Source organism: Physeter macrocephalus, chromosome 2 (genome assembly GCF_002837175.3).
Source record: "Physeter macrocephalus isolate SW-GA chromosome 2, ASM283717v5, whole genome shotgun sequence".
NCBI classification, from domain to species: Eukaryota; Metazoa; Chordata; class Mammalia; order Artiodactyla; family Physeteridae; genus Physeter; species Physeter macrocephalus.
The window spans coordinates 98,405,908-98,423,961 of NC_041215.1; positions in this window are offsets into that span (position 1 = coordinate 98,405,908).

Below are 18,054 nucleotides of genomic sequence, written 5' to 3' on the forward strand. Positions count from 1 at the left end.
TATTTTTTGATTTATTCAGTAATCTCTTGGTTATTTAGTAGCATATTGTTTAGCCTCCATGTGTTTGTATTTTTTACAATTTTTTTCCTGTAATTGATATCTAGTCTCATAGCGTTGTGGTCCAAAAACATACTTGATACGATCTCAATTTTCTTAAATTTACCAAGGCTTGATTTGTGACCCAAGATATGATCTATCCTGGAGAATGTTCCATGAGCTGTTGAGAAAAATGTGTATTCTGTTGTTTTGGGATGGAATGTCCTCTAAATATCAATTAAGTCCATCTTGTTTAATGTGTCATTTAAAGCTTGTGCTTCCTTATTTATTTCATTTTGGTTCATCTTTCCATTGGTGAAGGTGGGGTGTTAAAGTTCCCTAATATTATTGTGTTACTGTCAATTTCCCCTTTTATGGCTGTTAGCATTTGCCTTATGTAATGAGGTGCTCCTATGTTGGGTGAATAAATATTTACAATTGTTATATTTTATTCTTGGATTGCTCCCTTTATCATTATGTAGTGTCTTTCTTTGTCTCTTGTAATAGTCTTTATTTTAAAGTCTATTTTATCTGATATGAGTATTGCTACTCCAGCTTTCTTTAAATTTCCTTTGCATGGAATATCTTTTTCCATCCCGTTACAGTCTGGATGTGTCCCTAGGTCTGAAGTGGGTCTCTTGTACACAGCATATGTATGGGTCTTGTTTTGTATCCATTCAGCCAGTCTATGTGTTTTGGTTGGAGCATTTAAGCCATTTACATTAAAGGTAATTATCAGTATGTATGTTCCTATTAGCATTTTCTTAATTGTTTTGGGTTTGTGATTGTAGGTCTTTTCCTTCTGTTGTGTTTCTCGTCTAGAGATGTTCCTTTAGCATTTGTTGTAAAGCTGGTTTGGTGGTGCTGAGTTCTCTTAACTTTTGCTTATCTGTAAAGGTTTTAATTTCTCCATTGAATCTGAATGAGATCTTTGCTGGATAGAGTAATCTTGGTTGTAGGTTTTTCCCTTTCATCACTTTAAATATTTTCTTCCACTCCCTTCTGGCTTGCAGAATTTCTGCTGAAAAATCAGCTGTTAACTTTACGGGGATTCCCTTGTATGTTATTTGTTGTCTTTCCCTTGCTGCTTTCAATATTTTTTTCTTTGTACTTAATTTTTGATAGTTTGATTAATATGTGTCTTGGTGTGTTTCTCTTTGGCTTTATCCTGTATGGTACCCTCTGTGCTTCCTGGATGTGACTATTTCCTTTCCCACGTTAGGGACGTTTCTGACTATAATCTCTTCAAATATTTTCTCAGACCCTTTCTTTTTCTCTTCTTGTTCTAGGACCCTTATAATTCAAACATTGGTGCGTTTAATGTCCCAGTGGTCTCTGAGACTGTCCTCAATTCTTTTCATTCTTTTTTCTTTATTCTGCTCCCTGGCAGTTATTTCCACCATTTTATCTTCCAGCTCACTTATCCATTCTTCTGCCTCAGTTATTCTGTCATTGATTCCTTCTAGAGTATTTTTAATTTCAGTAATTGTGTTGTTCATCACTTTTTGTTTGCTCTTTAGTTCTTCTAGATCCTTGTTAAATGTTTCTTGTATTTTCTCCATTCTTTTTCCAAGATTTTTGGTCATCTTTACTATCATTACTCTGAATTCTTTTTCAGGTAGGTTGCCTATTTCTTCTTCATTTATTTGGTCTTGTAGGTTTTTACGTTGCTCCTTTGTCTGTAACAAAATTTTTTGTCTTTTCATTTTTATTTTTTATTTTTTTGTGATGGGTGGTGCTGTATTCTTCTCTTACTGGTTGTTTGGCCTGAGATGTACAGCACTGCAGTTTGCAGGCAGTTAGATAGAGCTGGGTCTTGGTGCTGATATGAGGACCTCTGGGAGGCCTCACTCTGATTGATATTCCCTGTGGTCTGAGTTTCTCTGTTAGTCCAGTGGTTTGGACTAGGAGCTCCCACCACAGGAGCTCAGCCCAACCTCCAGCCTGGAAAACAAGATCCCACAAGATTTGTGGCATGGAAAAATAAAATAAAATAAAACAGTAAGAAAGAAAGAGAAAAAGGAGCAGTATAATATCAAAGAATAAAAACCAAAATAAAATTAGAAGATAAAAAAATATATTAGCAAAAATAAAAGTATAATTGAAACAACTGCAACAAGGTAAAACAAAATCACAACAGAAAAAAGAAAAAAAGGAAAAAGGGGTTGGGAGGGGAACAAGACAAAAGGAGAGATCACTAACAAAGTTAAAGAGTAAAATAAAATTAGAAAAATAAAAGATTTATTAGGAATAATAAAAATATAAAAGAATCAACAACAATGAATCAACAAGGTAAAACAGAACCCCAATCTAAAAGAGGAAAAAAGAAAAGAAGAAAAAAAGAAAGTCTTGGCTATGGGGGTGGAGTTTAGGCGGGGGTAGAACTTAGGCAGGGCCAGGGTTTTGGGTGGGGTGGGACCTAGGCTGGTGAGGGGGTGACATTTGAACATGGGGTGGGGCCTAAGCAGGGAAACATTCAAGCGTGGGGCGGGTCCTTTGCTTAAGACCTGTGCAGAAGGGGAGAGGCAGCATGTCTAAAGGAGGGCCTCTGGAGTGTGCATTTCCGGAGTTTGGAGGTAGGGACCTGAGTGAGGGTGTGTGGGTGGGGTTTAGGCCCAGCGCTTCGGAAAGGTCCTCCGAGTGTAGAGCTGGGGCCCTGGGTGGGGGTGTGGGGGGGGGCTTGGGCTCTGCACAGCAGGAGGGAGGCTCTGAGGGCAGAGGATTAGGCCCGGGAGCCCAACAGGCTCCCCAGTGCCTAAGTGGACATGGAAAGCACTGACTCTGTTCCCTTCCATTCCTCTGTGCCCCTCCCCCACTGTCTCCCCCAGGGTCTCCCCCGTTGCCGCTGGACCCCTAACTGTGGGTGGGTCATGCTGGGTGTAGGAACTCTTCCCCTCCCCCAGCCACCCCTCAGGGGTGGTGGTCCCAGAGGTCCAGCCTTTACTTTTGCTCCCCTTCCCTCCCTCCTGCTGCCTCAGGACCCGCTGACTGGAGAGGGCCTCGGTGGGCAGAGGATCAGGCCCAGGATCTCAGCAGGTTCCTGGGGGCCCAAGTGGGCAGGGGAAACATGGCCACGCTCCCCTTTGATCCTCTTCTCTCCCAGTGGTTCCCCAATTTCCCCCTTCCCCTCCCCCAGCCACCCCTCAGTGGCACTAGTCCTGTCCCGCCTCCACTTCTCCTCCCCCTTCACTACCCCACGCCCCATACCCAGTTGCTGGGGGTTCCTCCCATCCCCTCAGGTGTCCGTGGTCCCCCACTGGTACCTGGTAGGTGCCCTAGTTGTGAGGAGACGCGAATTCCGCATCTTCCTAGTACGCCATCTTGACTCCACTCCCCTGTTCCATGTATTTTTGTTCCTTGTTTCTCTTGCCTCGATCTGTTCTGAATTAATTGATTTTCTTTTTTTGGCTGCATTGGGTCTTTGTTGCTGCACGTGGGTTCTTCTCTAGTTGTGGGGGGCGGGGGCTGCTCTTCGTTGTGGTGCGCAGGCTTCTCAGTGTGGTGGCTTCTCTTGTTGCAAAGCACAGGCTCTAGGAGTGCAGGCTTCAGTAGTTGCGGCACATGGGCTCACTAGTTGTAGCACACAGGCTCTAGGGTGTGCAGGCTCAGTAGCTGTGGCACAGGGGCTTTGTTGCGCCACAGCATGTGGGATCTTCTGGACCAGGGATCGAACCCATGTCCCCTGTATTGGCAGGTGGATTCTTAACCACTGTGTCACCAGGGAAGTCCCTAATTGATTTATTTTAATGATCAATTTCATCATCACCATTGACTTATTTTTTTTTAATGTTTGCTCTAAGGTTTATAATACATATCTGTAACTTTTCAGTCTACCCACAACTTCATATATAATATTAGAAATACAGAATATACTTATATTTTCCCCTCCAAGTATTTTGCATTTTCATTCTACACATGTTATAAACCACACATTTTATTATTCACTCAATTATCCTTGAAAGAGATTTAAACATACAATATGTTTATTATATTTACCCATGTGTTTTCCTTTTTGAAGCTTTTTTATTTCTTTGACCTCTGGCTATTTTTAAGATTATATTTTATCTTTATTTTTCAGCTATTTGATTATGATATGCCTGGATATGATTTTCTTTATTTTTCCTCTGCTTAGATTTAGTTGACTTTCTTATGTCTGTGTTATATAGATTTCAACATATTTGGAAAATTTCTGACCATTATTTCTTTAAGTAATTTACTATTTTCTCCTCTCCCTTTTCTCCTTCTAATAGTCCAATTACATGCATACTTTACTGATTGATATTCCACTCATAATAGAAGCCATATTTATTTGTATTTGGTTTTCTTCTTGTCATCCTTCATTTTGTATAAATCCTACTGCTATCTCTCTAGGTTCACTGGTCCTGTTTTTCTGCAATTTTTAATCTTCTTTTAATATCATATAATGTATTTTTCCCAGAGATTATATTTTACATTTCTAGAACTTCATTTGGTCTTCTTAATGTCTCTCATTTATCTCCAAATCATGTATATATTTTATTTTGTGTTTTTGAATCTATTTATGAGATTTATTATGTCTACTCAGTTCATCATCCTCACCATTTCTGGGTTATTTCTATTAATTGCTATTATTTTTACTCCTGATCATCAGTCATATTTTCCTGCTTCTTTGCACTTTGACAATTCTTTTATTGTATTCCAGATATTGGAATTTTACATTGTTGGTTGCAGGAGTTTGTTGTATCCCTCTAAAGAGTATTAAGTTTTATTCAAGTTCAGTTCAGTTACTTGCAGATGTATTTGATTCTTTTGAGGCTTACTTTTAAAGTTTTTGCTTTTGTTTTAACAGTGGTTTCAGAGCAGCCTTTATTCCAAGTCTAATTCAACCTTATTCTAAAGTTATATTACTGAGGAGTCTACCCAGTGCACCTTACATCTCAAGATCTCTACACTTTAGGAACACAGGTTATTCCTAGCCTTTTTTGATCTCTTAGAATTGTTCATCCTGCTACTTCTCATGGTTCTCTGCCCAGCTTTGAGGGTTTCCTCTTGCACATGTTCTCATCAATACTCAGCCAACATCTTCAGCAAGCCCTCTGGGAGAATTCTAGCACTTTTTCACTGTGTAGCACTGTCTTTTGTTACTTTGCCATGCAAATTCTAAGCATCCCTCAATTCTGATCTCTTTCTCGTCAACCCAGCTAACACTCCAGGGCTGTGTTTCATTTCTCCTTACCTGTGCTGTGGCCTGGAAACCACCTTCAGGCCATAGATGGGCAAGAGTAATGTCCATTTTATTCATTTCTCTTTTCTCAAGTTGCATACTGCTGTAGTGTCTTCTGTCTATTTTGTCAAATCTTTACTTCATATATTCTATCTAGTTTGTTACTTGTTTATGGGGGGCACTAATTCCTATAGTAGTTAATGATTCATAGTAGAAGCAGAAGTTATATCCAGTTCATTAATTTCTAACAAGCAGTTTATTTAGAAATAAAGAATAATTTTTAAAATTACAAATTCATCTAACCAGCCAAATAGGCAAGACAACACAAAACTAAACTTCACAAAAATATTTGGATAAAATTAAATATTGTGTCATATTGTACCAAGGAGTATTTCATCACTTTTATTTATATTAAGTAAATATTTCTAGTTAATACCTTTTCACTGTAATTTGCTTAAAGCAAATTAACCATAATAAATGAATAACAGAGCCCATGTAGAGAGTTTTCTTAATACTTTAGTTAGCCTGCTTGTATTCTCTCAAAACTATTTTTGCACACAAGAACATAAGGGGAATTGCAAATATGTATATTTCTAGAAAATGCCCTCATCTTATAATATTTATCTTTATTTCTGGATGGCATACAACAAATTAATTTAGAAATGGAAGATTTTTAAAAATCAGTAGCATCCACCGATATTGAGATTTTTATTTGTGGCTTGTGTGTATGTGACCTTCAATATGTCCAAGGTTTTGATAAGGAGTTGTTATTTTTCCACATGCTCTCTGCATATTTAAAGACATTCACTTTCTTTCTAAATGATAATTTGCCCTTGTCTTAGTCTGTTCAGCTTGTCAAAATACCATAAAATCGGAGGCTTATAAACAACAAACATTTATTTCTCACAGTCTGGAGGCTGGGAAATCAAGACCATGGTGCCTGCAGATTAAGTACGTAGATTCTGTGTCTCCTGAGGGACCCCCACCTAGAAGGCTGTCTTTTCATTTCTTTAAACTCACAGCAATGGAGATTTCTCTGGTCTCTTTTATAAGGGCACAGATGTCGTTCATGAAGATTCTGCCCTCATGACCTTATCACCTCCCAAAGGCTCCACCTCCTATTACCATCACCGTGTGGGCTAGAATTTCAACATATGAATTTTGCGGGGGACACAAATGTTCAGACCATAGCAGCCTCTAAGAATATAACTTGAAACTAGCTCCTTTGTTAAAAAAATTGTTGTTGTAAGTTTAAGGTGTACAACCATTGATTTGATAAACATATATTGCAAAATGATTCCCACCACAGCATTAGCTAACACATCTTTTCTGTGATGAGAACATTTAAGATTTACTCTCCTAAGAACTTTCAAGTATATAATACACTATTATTAGCTACAATCACCCTCCTGTACATTAGATCCCCAGAACTTGTTAATCTTATAGCTGGAAGTTTGTACCATTTGACTAATATCTCACTTCCCCCAACCTGCACCCATCTCCTGGTAACCACCACTATATTCTGTTTCTCTGAGAGCTCTTTTTTAAAATTAAAATAACAACAATTAGTATTGAAAAACTTCTCTATTTTTCGTTTAAATAATCAATTTTTTTGATTTAAAACTATCCAATGACATGGAGATGTATGATTGAATATAATCTATTACATTCTAGCAGTTATGAAACTTTCTGGCTCCTCATTTACAAAGAAGAAATCCTGGGACACTATATTGTTAGCCATAGTACATTTCAAAGTTCAACATGATTTCTAAAAATTTCTGGGAAACCAGATTTCAAAGAGTTTCCTTAGAACTTTTTACCATTGTTATCTTTACCCCCAAGAAAGAGGGAAATAAGATCTTTCTGCTTCTACAATCCTAATGGAAGCATCCCTGTGGCAGCCTGCCTGGAAGATTAGAGACAACACTTAACAAATGTGAAATTTACAACCTCTGCCAGGACAGTGTGCTCCTGGAAGGAATCCTCTCTCTGTTCCATCATCAGGGATGACTGTTTACAATGTCACTTCTGTGACTAGTATTCTCACTTGCTCCGTCTAATAATGAAGATACAATATATTATAGTGGAAGTTTCCAAATAATTTTCTTTGTCAGGATTAAGGAAAAAAGGAATTGTCCCCATTAACCTCCTCCTCATCAGGAGGCTAAAGAAACCTTTTCACAATGCCACATGTGTGCTAATGGAATTCCATATTATTTCAAAAATGATTCCTAAGTTTTGGGGAAGGAATCATACATGCAAAAAAAACACCTCAGTCTGTGAAGAAAAAGGAATGAAGCCTATACAAAAACATCTCACTCACAATAATTATAAGATTAACTTTATGCAGTCCCTGCATCTTATGAATAGGTAGACATACATCTCAGCGTGGTTATCTTTAGATGTTTCAGCAGACAAGTAAAATGCTCAAAATAGGCTTCTTCTTTGGGTGTCAGAAGTAAAATAGAGTGCTGACTTTGCAATCATTGATGGAAATATACAAGGATCAAAACTTGATGACTATTATGTAGAGTAATAATGTCAGATAATTTTATCCTTTATTTAACCACTAATTGCCTAGGAGAAAAGTGAGTTGAGATAGCTCTGGTCCCTTTACTCTGGGCCCCATCCCAAACAGGAAGCCAATAGTAATTGTGATATGAAAATTTTTTTCTATTGCTTATAAAGTGGGGACTTGAAAAAAACCCAGAACGAAATGGTTACAACTCTGAAATAAGGAACATAGAATATGATATCATTAATTTTATTTGCTTTTCAGCTGTTGCTCATTACAAAATAAATGTTCCTATGGAAAAGAAATGCTCTCTGCAAAGTCAGTTGATGAAAATGAATTACTGCATTTCACAGATGTTTTCACTTTAAAATGGAATATTATGATGGCGCTAAAACTTTTTACCACCATTACTGTAATTTGCATACCATTACTAGTGATGTTTATATTTAAAGAAGTTGAAATGTTTTTGAGTTCATCATAACCTAGTACTAATGATTCTCCGTACATCTGTGGAAAACAACATCTAGGCAGTTTTCTCTAGCTCAATCATCTCTGATGAGTTTGTACTGTCTTCTAAAATATTCAACTAGGATTTTGTATGTGCTTAAAGATTCTGCTGTATGTATACACAATCTGCAACTTAAACGGAAGGTAACAAATCAAAATTATGTGGCAACATATGCATATACTTGGATTCTGGCATCTGCTTTAATAAAAGTATTTTAGTGGACTTATGCTATATTTTCAGAATAGCCAGATCATTTTAATTCTGGATTCATAAAGACTGATGCTTTGCTTGCAAACAATGAAGTGAATTAGCCTTAATTTAGAGTCTGAGGTTTAGAAAAAATCTCAATGCTACAGGTGCCAATAAAAAAGGACTCAAAAGAAAATAATTTCAAATGTAAAATATTTCAGGAAAGAAATAATCAGTAAAATTGATGTAGAAATTCAACAGTGAAAACCAAAGGTAATAAACAATTAGCAGATGTATTTTTTTAAAATAAATAACCATAAAGTGGAACGAGAGCTCTCAGTGCATAGTTTCATTATCCATTATCTTCAAAATAAGGATAATTTTCAAAGGCCTCTGAACCGTTCCGAGTGCAACTACATTTTTCAGTTTCATATTTTCCACATAATCATGAAAATATCTTACCATTAACCATGCAAATAATAGTAATGCTAAAATTATCCAAGGAGTAGCTTGCACTATGCAGCATTTCCTGTATAAACAAAATTTCAATTGCATGAACCTTCTACTTCAGTTCCATATCAGGGTGTATTTGATTAGCATCAAGCAAAATACAAACTCTAGCTTAAGTAAGTTAAATGGGAATTACTTTTCATGTAAGAAAATTCAGAAGAAGGCTGTCCAGGGCTAGTATGGCAGCTGCCCAATGGCATGAAGGACCCAAGCTCACATCTGCTCTATCCTCAGTATATTGTTGTTTCTTTCTTTCTTTTTTTTTTTAACATCTTTATTGGAGTATAATTGCTTTACAATGGTGTGTTAGTTTCTGCTTTACAACAAAGTGAATCAGTTATACGTATACATATATTCCCATATCTCTTCCCTCTTGCAACTCCCTCCCTCCCACCCTCCCTAAGTATATTGTTGTTTCTTAATGTCACCTCATGGGTGAATAAGAAGCTGGTTGCAGTAGCAACCATGCTAGATTTTCAGAAAGAAAAAAAGGGAAGAGTACATCCCTCTTCTCTTTACCAGAATTTCCTAAAGTCCAACATAGCATTTTCCCTTACATTTTACAGGTCAGAATGTAATATCATCGTCATGTTCAGTTGTATAGGTTGTTGGAGAGAGTGCAAGAATAAAAATTGGAGTTTGCATATTAAAGATAAAGGGAAGAATGAATACGAGGATTGCAACTAATAATCTCTGTCACATTCCATATTTGATTCTTTTATTCTGGGTCAAAATTCTGGGGCTGGAATATTGGTATCCTGACTCTGTAGTGTCAGATCTAGGATCAAAATCTAGAGTCTAATAACAACAAAATAATTTTGACTCTAGACTTTCTACAGTGCCAAAAGCATTTTACTGCATGATGCTATTTCTTTTATGCATGGGAAAGCCCAAAACAGAGACACAGAAGAACTTAACCTTTTGACAGCCAGTATTCTCTGGTTTAAATATGGTTACTTTCTACCTAAATAAACTCATTTACTGTAAAACTACTACATGCACTTTCTGGTGTAGTCAAACCTGACTTCTCTAATCAGTCTTTCATGACACCATTTTTTGTTATCCAAAATGTTTTTTCCTTTCTTTAAGAGATTTTTCTCCTCTTGCATATTTTGAGGTTTAGTTCCTGTATTATTTCAAAGCCTCCTTGGAAAATAGTAAACTGCGGTTAAGAATAGGGTCTTGGAAATCAGGCATTCTTGGCTCAAGTTTTAAGTCCATCCCAACCTAGCTATGTTATCTTTCATAAAAACTTCAAGCTTCAATTTCTGCATCTGTAAAATGCAATAATAATAGTACTTACAATTTAATATCATTACAAAGTTTCATCAAAATAATGCATTTAATGTATTTGGCACATTGTTAGTTACATAATAAGTTCTAAATAAATTTATGCTACTATTATCCTTAATGCTCAATCCTTCATTGATTTACCTCTATGATCCCCTATAGACTTTATAACTAGAATTATATAATTTTAGTGTACCTTTATTGTCTACTATGTATTTAGTACTCCCTCACATATTAATTTTATCTCCCCAGTAGTCTATGAAGTCTTTGTGAAAAATTTAAGGCACTATATCTTTTCAGCATCTGTCACAGTATCTAGCAAATCATTCAGTAGAATGAGATTTATTCTGTGAGAACATATGCTTTAGAACTTTTGATACATATGAAATGTTTTATTTTGAGATTATATGAATGAATAGTACATGGTTTCTGATATCAATGAGCTCATAATATATGAAAGCAATGAGACACACTTAAATATAAAGAAATGTGATAGTGAATAGGTCACCCTCATGACCTAATCATCTCTCCAAGGCCCCACCTCCAAATTACAATCACATTAGGAATTGGGACTTAACATATAAATTTTGAGAGGATACAAATATTCAGTCTATAGTAACCATTTAGTAATTATAAATAACTTTGGTCTTACTCATCAGAATAATACCCTACACATTGAAACCTGTATTGTTTTATTATTTGCCATTGAGCTGATTGCTGTGAAGCTTGTCATACACTCTCTTAAAGTACCCCAATAATTTTGTAGGATGCTGCTGCATCTTCAGAGCTTATTGTTATTTTTTTACCTAAAGATGAAAAACAATCCCTTGACTATTTGTTTTTTCTAAGCCTAAGATTTATGGAATTTAGGAAACCAGTTCAAACATAGAATAGGAACTGTGAAATTGGCAGAGTATCATAAAATTTATTTTTGTACTTTCTATCCTTAACTCACCACTTGTCTCATAGGAGACTCATAAACTATGTTTTTGTATTGAAATAATAAAGACAATCCTATCTCTTATAATGGTAGTGCACAGTCTTGGATGCATATTGCATGACAAGCAATAGAAATGGGCCACGTCTTAGGGCTAGAAGTTGAGGGAAGGATGCCGAGGATATCCTTTTGGTGCTTAAAGTCGGACAGGTCCTACTTTGTAGGTCCAGCTAAGAAAGGATGAAGATATTTCACCGAAACAACTTCAGAATTTTATATATTTATTTATTGGCCGTGCCACCCAGCTTGTGGGATCTTAGTTCCCAGACCAGGGATTGAACCCAGGCAGTGAAAGCTCCCAGTCCTAACCACTGTACTGCCAGGGAATTCCCGTCAGAATTTTAAATTAAAGGGATTTTTAAATGGGAAGACATTATGTAAATGTTAGCAAATGCAGGCAAAAATAAAAATTCCTCAACATTTAGGGACTGTATTTTCATGAAATTTATAACTAGCCGATGTCACATGCATTTTGTCATTATTTCAACTTTCCATTAAAAATTAAAAATACCAACATAAGTACTTTCTATGTGATTATACAACAGCTGTTATATGAATGTTAGCAAGGGTTGACAGTTACTGTTATTTTTTTGATAATTGGACTCATCATAAAGCAACCTGCCTGGGCTGCTTATTACATGCATCCTGGCAACTTTGGCTACATTATTTGTGGGTTTTTAAGTAAAACTGTCTTTATTTACACCTCACACAACAGTCTGTATAGAAAATCCAAAGAAATCTATAAAGAAGCCACTAGAACTAATAAGTGAGTTTATCTAGGCTGCAAGACACAAGATTAATATACAAAAATCAAACTTTATTTGTTTTTAAGCTGTGAAGAAATTTCAAAAGTTGTACACAGCACTTACTGCAGTGTCTGTGAAGAATCCATTACCAACCACTGAAACCATGGTCATACCTTAATTTTATTTTCTTAAAGGGAAGTACACTTAACTGTAACATATTTTCCCCTGAACTATGTGTGCCTCATCTGTCAGTCAGACAGACACCTCACCACTGAATCTAATGAAATTTATAAGGCTTTTTAAAAAAGTGTTTGGTTGACAGGAAAGTTTGTTATATGTAAATCTGACACTGCAGCTTAGTGTAACAAGGTTTTGACTGACAGGTTAACAACTAAGCTATCTGCCATTAGTCTGTGTTGCTTTATACCATTTCCAGAATTTAAACAATAAAAAAATTTCTAGGATTCTAATTCCTACAGGAAAAAGAAAAAGCAGGCTTTTTCTTTTCTTTTTGAGGAAAGCAGTAGAATAAATCAGAAGAAAAAGGAGATAAAATTATAAAGTTGAAAAGGAACTATTTTGATCACACTAGTTTGGAAAATTTATTTTATATTGTTTAACATTTTTAGAGTCAGAAAAATCACAAGAATTATTGTATTATAAAAGCTGAAAAAACAAAACAATAACAAAAGAACTGACAAATAAATAAAAAAGAATAAACAGTCCTGATACTGTTTAGATATTTATATAATGATTTATTTCTATGATTTATTAGTAATCACCTCATTTTAGCTACAGTTCAGATTTTGGTTATAAAAAATTATAAAAATTTGCTGCAAAAAGTAAGTAGCAACTGCACATAGACTATTTCCACTGTTATAAATTCAGTTTTGATGCAGGTGCTTACCTTTTTAATTTAGTTTTATTACAGATAGAATATGTTTTACTTTTATATTCAATTATGTGCCAAAAGAAGAGTAAATGTTATATATTATATATCAAAATAAATTTCATAATAATCATGCATTCTTTGTGTAAAAACTTCAGAACATAATGATTTCATTTTAATCAACAATTATGTTTTTGTTTGGCATAACTGAACTGATTGATACAAATCACTTATAATAATAGATGGGCCATGTTAGGACAAAACTTGGAAGAATGAATGTGCTTAGAAAGAAAAACAACAACAAAGAAATGAAGTTATTCTTCCGAATAAGAGGAAAAGGATAAAATTGCCTTACATTAAAATGTAATATTTAAAGTTATGTTTTTAAGAAAAATGAAAAAACATTTCATTGATTCTTTTGTTAAAGAAAAGGGAAAATTAAATTCAGCTTTTTTTTCCGCCATACGGCACTCATGTTTTCTATTGTTGCAAAAGTGGAGTTTATTGGAAAAGGATTGGGGCTTCTCATATTCTGTGAATCACCTAACATGAAGTTCATCTGTGAGAAGTAGCAAAGCCCTAAGTAACAGTGGCTTATAAAAAAAAACAAAATCAAGGGTTGTCCTCTGCCCCTGAGAAACTTTTATCATTGGCCTACCTAAAAACTATTTAAATACTTAAAAAAAAAAAAAAACACCTAATAGTATTTACTCAAATTTTCTTCACTCTGGGCTCTAAACATGCTTACCTCTAACAATCATACTGCCAATCGTTCTCATTCTTTTGCTCTGATGGACACGTGTTCATAATTGCGCTTCCTAAATTTTGGTACTAAGAACTAGTAAATATAAACAAAAACAAGAATAAACTTCACTCAATTACATCCCTGTATAAGCAGGAAAAAAAAGACCAAAAATTTGAATATTCCCAGGAATACTGCAGTATTCCAAGGTACCCACCTCAGTTCTTTGGATAGGAAGAATTATTTAGCATTAAATAATTGCTAAGTGAATGAATGAGAGTTTGTATCTTTTTTTTTTTGGCTGTGTCACTTGGGAGATCTTAGTTCCCCGACCAGGGATTGAACCCAGGCCCTCAGCACGGAAAGCACCCAGTTCTAACCACTGGAGAGCCAGGGAATTCCAGAGAGTTTGTATCTTAAGGGGATAAAACCCACAAAAAAATTGACCAGAATTCTTAAAGGTCTTTAACCCCAGCTTGACACAAATCCCAAAGACCTGGAAATCCATGCCTAAGCCTTGGGAGAGGTGTCTGTACACAAATTCAAAATGCAGAGTGAAGGGTGGTGGGGCATTGGTAGCAAGATGATGACTAAAATGAAGAGTTGGTCGAGAGTTTGAGAGAATACCCAATTGTACTTTAGAGTTTATCTTTAAAAAGTGTTTTCAGGCTTCCCTGGTGGCACAGTGGTTAAGAATCCGCTTACCATTGCAGGCGACACGGGTTCGAGCCCTGGTCTGGGAAGATCCCACATGCTGTGGAGCAACTGAGCCCCTGCTCCACAACTACTGAGCCTGTGCTCTAGGGCCCGTGCGCCACAACTACTGAAGCCCGCGCGCCTAGAACCCGTGCTCCGCAACAAGAGAAGCCACCGTAATGAGAAGCCCACGCCGCAACGAAGAGTAGCCCCCGCTCACCACAACTAGAGAAGGGCCGCGCAGCAACGAAGATCCAATGCAGCCAAAAATAAATAAATAAAATAAATAATTTTTTTTAAAAAAAGTTTTCTCTAGGAGTGCTAATATATTTTTAAAAAAAACAAAAAAAACCCACACACAAAACAAAAAGTTAACAACTACAACAAAAACTAGCATGTGACTGAAAAGCAGATGATGAGGGAGCAGGCACTACCAGCCAAATAAAAGAATAAAGAGCATCTATCCTATTTATGTACAAAGAATTTTCTCAGAAAACCCTGTCACACTACCCAGAAACAAGACAGATACATTTTCTCTCTTGCTTCTTCCCTGATCCAAAGCTGTTCTTTCTTTTTTTCCTTAGCTTTCATTCCTTAAGAAATTCACTTAAATTTATATTTTTAATCTGAATTTATGGATTAAAATATTTACACCTATCAGGAGATTAGGAAGAAATAGAGTGAGAACACAATATGACATTGTATTCCAACAACCCCAGGGACGGTCATAGGTAAACGTGCACTTCCAGGAGCTCTGAGCAAAGAGAGGTTGAAACAGCTATTGCTTCTGCTTATTCCTCCTCTATGTTGCCATTGACAGGAAGGCATTGTGTTCTGTGGGTACAGCTGCAGGATGGAGGCTTATTCCAGCCTCTGTGGTCTCTCTGTCTCCTATAACACTGTCCCTTCCCTCTGTCCCTTCAGTTCAGCTGGTGGCACCAGCTTCCCTGTGCAACTAATCTCTGGATAGTTTGCCATCCCTTGCCTGTTCTCTTTCACTCTGCCCACACCTCTGTAAATAGACCCTCAATTAAACTCTCCTCAATTAAACCCCTGGAGGCTGCCATCTATATCTCCCTAAGGCCAGTCGGAACAATTTTTGACATGTACTTTCTTCAAAGCTTAATACTGATGCCATGATTTCTCACATGTGTCTCACTTCTTTCTCTAACAACTACAAAAATAGCACTTATTTTCCTGCATGCAATGAGATAATCAAATATGTATTTTTGAAAGAAAGCTGGAACTGACAAAAAGAATAAACAACTTCCCTTGGGATTGATAGAAAAAGAAAATCATGCACTATTCTTCTAAGAATAATGCCCTAGTTGTCAAATGAATTATTCAGTAAAATATATTTACTATGTCGTAGCAAGTTTTACATGACTTAAACTCTCTCTAATTCCGGGGAAAGAAAGGCAAGAAGGTAGATATTTAGTGTTCCTGTGTATGGGGTATGAGTGAATATGTGTGAGTGGGTATAGAAAGATCTTAATACTAATAATTTCATGTAATATGTTAAATAATTCTATTTTCATGAAAATCCCAAATCATCTGATTCTTAAAAGAGGATAAAAGTTTGATATATTGCAGAACCATTAATGATGAATTGAGCAATTTAATTATTGAGATCTATTGGAACCTGTGATGAGGTGTATATTGAATTTTAAATTAATTTATGAGAAATAATAAAATAAAATTGTGTTTTTAGTGCCTCCTCCATTGCATTTGTTTCCCAAATTTTGGTTATATGAGGGTGTCTAAGTTTCCTCTAAAATTTCATAGTGTTTTGAATTTCCATAGGTAAGACATCTTCACTTTTGAAAAGAGACAAATTATGAAATAGAAAATTATAATTTTAGTATATATGCATATAAGTACTAATCACCAATCCTTTGAGGTTTATAGATTACATTTTCATTAATGTTATAACCTTTATAGTATTGTTCAATAATTCTAAATCTTCTTTTTGGCACCATATATATGTACACAGATGAATTTTCCCTTAAAAGTAAACTATACCAACAGATGAAGAAATATGTTTTGGGTTGATCTTGTTTATTGGGTTCCCAGTTTTTCCACATAGATATTCCTGATAAGTAGGTTTTATGTCAATGAGAAATGCATTTTTAGGAGTTTTGGGAGGGTTAAAGAGGAATTTCAAATGGCAAATTTATATTTGGCAGGGACTGTCAAACATTGATACTGCTCATTAAATAATTGCAATAACTCAATTTTTAAAATTCCACTACTGTAAAATTTCAGTTTTAAGAAATATTGAAAATTCTGTAGTAAACAGGAATATATAATTATTAGATTACATAAGTTAAATACTCACAAAGTGATATAGTAAGGGTTTTGAGAAGCAGAAATTAACAGATCATGTCTGCTAAGAGCATACACTTCAGGAATGCTGATGTTGGACAGCAGTTCATGGTTTAGCGGCTTTACATGCTTTGCTTTGATAAATCCTTTGGAATGAGACAGAGCAGGGAGCTCTTCTAACTTAAAAGGGACAGAAATCAATGGTTCGATTTCAGAATTACTTCTGTGAAAAATCATTTCCAGCTATTCTACCTACAGTCCCTAATGCTGCACTGTGGAGCTTCTAGAATCCAGGGTTTTCTACATCTGGCTGAGCATCAAAATCACCTAAAGTGCTGCATCTCAAATATAAGTGCACAGGAGTCACCTGCGGTTCTTGTTAGGAAGCAGATTCTGACTCAGTAAGGCTAGAGAATCTTTATTTTAAAAACAAGCACACAGGTTTTTCTATTTCAGCCATCCTGCCTTCTATCTGAAAATTAAGGCCTCAGATCCCCTGAATACAAATTGGGGGTCTAGCTCCTTTTTGTCATCTGAATTTCAATCTCCTACTCAAACGTCTAGTCATAGAATTGCCTCAGTGAGGCCAGAGCACTTAAAAGTGTCACAAAAAGCACAACTTGCACACTTTTCCACACACAATTAATAATAGTTTCCAGGAATAAGACAGCATACATTTTAATACTGAAAAATCTCACACAGAGTTGTATGCAGTTTTAATACTCCTACATTTAGGTATATCTAAACATCAAGGTTTCTTTAGGGTTACATAAATGAAATAAATCCTGACTAGCTTTTTAGGGCTATAAATGACTACTTAAAATATTTCCATATACATACATATATATGGAAATACATACATACATATACACATATATATATATATGGCTCATTCCTTAATTACTGACAAAAATAATTTCCATATTGGAAAACAGCATATCATATAACCAATAATATGTTTTCCATCAGGTGTTATTCACATGCCTTTCGTTCTAGAAGATGTTCTAGAAGATCATCTAGAAGATTTTTTTTCCATCAAAGATGATTTTTATTAAAATCAAAGCACCAGTTGACTCCCCCAAATTGAAAACAACAACGAAGACTACTGTCTCAGATATCCTTCACAATAAGCGAAATCTTCATGGGCAGAGAAATCTGTGATCTGATTGGCTAGCATTATTCTCACTCAAGAGCATGAGCCACCAACCTGTGAATTTTACTAAATTCACACCAAAGATGAAGGGGCAATAGAAATAAAAAGACATGAACTCTTAACTTACATAAGGTGATACAATACTTAAAAAATATGTATGTGCATGGTTATTTAAAATGAGGGCCTCTATTTCAATAATTAGATGGTTGAACTCATGGTTATGTCCATAATTTTAATGGCCAATCGATCACTCAG